The following is a 3,031-nucleotide window of genomic DNA, read 5'->3' on the forward strand; positions in this document are numbered from 1 at the left end:
ACCAAGCCAAGGGTTGAGATCCCCTTACCGGTCATCTTTAAAAAAAAAAAAAAAAAAAACTCTATATGAGCGTGGTCCTCAGCCTTTGCAACAACAGATCATCAGACCTGTGAATACCATCTCCCTCCTCCTATTCAAGGACACCTTAATCCCAGCCGTAAAATTGTATCAATCTGCTTCTGCCTTGCTCTCTTGGATTTCTCACTCTGGGAAGCGCCAGCCAATGTATTGTGAGAATAAAAGCTGTCCTGGGCAAAAACCCATTTGGCAAAATAGTAGGACCTCCTGCCAAGAGCCAGCACCAGCTTGCCAGCCATGTGTCTGAGTCATCTTAGAAGTGGGTCCTCCAACCACAGTCAAGCCTTTAGATGACTGAAGCCCTGCTGGCACCTTGATTTCAACTTTATGAGAGACCTTGAGGAAGAATCACCAGGCAGAGTCATCCCCCAAATCCTGACCCACAGAAACACTTAAAGCTTAAAACACTGCTAAGCTTTGGGTAATTTGTTTTGCTGCCTTAGATAACTAATATACAACCCACTCCAAATTGTTGGTTGAGACTGATTTGAATTGCTTTTCTGATACTCCCAACTAAATGAGTTCTGCATCACATCCCTACTGTAATGATCAGAATTGCTTGGGATGGGTCCTGAGCATCTGTATAAAGATCTACAGATGATTCTGATATGCAGCCCCAGTCAAAAACATCTGTTTTATTTGGGAATATAAGTATTTAATATGTAATTATAACCCATTGGCTTCAGGTCAGCTAAATTTCCTTTTTCTTTCCATGATGCCTTGTGAGAGTTAGGACCAGCTTCTAGGTAGCCTCTACAACATAGAGGAATCTGAGATTTTTTTTCTCCCTTTAATCTCTAACAGAGAAATAGAAATAAGCAAGAAAGATTAATTTTCACGACTTTGCTCTTGAATTCCCGTCTTGGCTTCACTGTTCTGGGTTAGGACCAGAGGTAATTTATTAGGAAGACTCCTTGGCCATGGAACAATTTACAGCTGCTTCCATCACATTCTGTTGCCAACTCACCCTTACCCACTTATTATGTGAGAGAATATTCACATATTCTCTCACATAATATTCTGCAAATGTTTTCCAAGTACTATGAAAATTCCCTTTTACCCAGAGAAAGTGAGGGCAGTGATGAGACGCTGACACTTCTGTCTAGTTTTTACTCATAGATATAGACCAAAGATGCTGAATTTCCAATCCTGAAATTTGAAAACAAGAGTAAATGAATGGCTGAGCATCTTTCTCCCTCTCTTTCTGTATTTTTTTCACAAACATACAGGCAGCTTCTCATAGAAGCCACACACTAGGAACTTTTTGAAAAACCTTTTATCTGAATTACAAATATCTTGACCACCAATTGGTAATGGAGTCAAACATCTACCCAATATCCTGATATCCTAGTAGTTATCCTCAGTTCTTCTCTGTCCTCACTCATTAGCAGCAAAAATCCTGATTTTCAGATCAGAACATTGTCACCCTGCTAAAAGAAATTTTAGCATTTCTCTATTTCTTTGAAAAATAATATAATATAATGTAATGATGAAAACCAGAGTTTTGGTGTTCATTCTATAGAGCAGAATCAAATCTAGTTGTGTGATCTCAAGCAAGTTATCTGTCTTGAGACTTGGTCACCTTGTCTGTAAAACAGAGATAATGATAAACTTTATAAAGTTTCTGTGAAGATTAAATTATTAACGCATGCAAATGCCTTACATATAGCATAGTAATCTGACACAGCCTACATGGGCATTAAGTGTTAGCTATTATTTTTTAATGACGTAGAGAAAAGTCTAAAATGTAGCAGTGAAAGGTTACTGATAAGACATCCAAGTACAACTGTTGGCTATAAGTTTTTATGGTCCTTTAGATATTGCTCTAATTGTGTGTTCCATTAACCCATTAGTCAATAGTTTTGAAATTGTGAGTTGGTTCTCTGCTTTCTTTTTCCAGTCTTGGTTTTACTTCCTTTCTCATTATCACATTCTCTACGTTTTATCCAGTGAATCATCCAATCCCTGCAGTTTCCTAAAATGAAGAAAAATTCATCCTTCTGCTCTAGTGACCAAAGGGAAGCTGGGAAAGGAAGATGGATCTCCTCTCCTGGGTGCTAATGTCAATCTTCTCCCCAATCAAGAGAAATCTTCACCTGATCATCTTTTCTCTCTTTTCTTCCTTCTGCCTATGTATAGTTGATAGCCCTATCACATAGTTCTAATTACTAAAATTAGAGAGATATACTTTTTTTAACAGCCGGAAGTTATAAATAAGAATTTCAGCTGTATTCAAGCACTATTTTAAAAGTTACGAGAGAGAGAGAGAAAATCTGTAGTCTAAAAGCATGTATTTCCAACGTATGGGTGAAAAGTGATGACATTATTACCAATGGGTAGTGCTGGATTACATAATCTTGAATTAGGGTATCAGCAAGTAAATTTCTAAAAAAAATTGTAAAACCCCATATTTGCCATTTTAAACAAGGCATCAATATTTGCAATTTTAAACATAGCATCATGTGACAAATCATGACTGTTGGACTTTCTTATGCTTATCTGACCATGTAATGTTTTTATTTGGAATCACAAATGGTGGTGGAGGCGGGATACCATAATCTTTCATAAGTTTTCTGTACTTAAAACCTCTAGCAGCCTCAATCCAGTCTGCTAGATTTGATAGAAATCACACAGAGAATAAGAGAACAGACTTGTGAGACAGGAGCAACGGGAAAAGGAGAAACCCACTCTCCTTACAAATTTCTATTAGTAATGCCTTTGTGACTCTAGCTAAAACCTTTGGCATCCCTTTTGGCTTTCCTTTTATTCATCCCCTCTGAATATATTCAACTCTGTCATTTCTTTGAAAATATTATCTGGATTTTTACCTTGATGTCTTCCCTTCACTATTACTGTCTAGCATGAATCTTTATCAAACCATTTCAGGATTATTCAAAAAATCTTCTCATCTGGCCTTCCTGACAACAGTTTATCCCCTGGTGCTTGTCTAATT

The sequence above is a fragment of the Galeopterus variegatus genome, unplaced genomic scaffold (assembly GCF_000696425.1).
Source record: "Galeopterus variegatus unplaced genomic scaffold, G_variegatus-3.0.2 Scaffold1891, whole genome shotgun sequence".
Classification (NCBI taxonomy): Eukaryota; Metazoa; Chordata; class Mammalia; order Dermoptera; family Cynocephalidae; genus Galeopterus; species Galeopterus variegatus.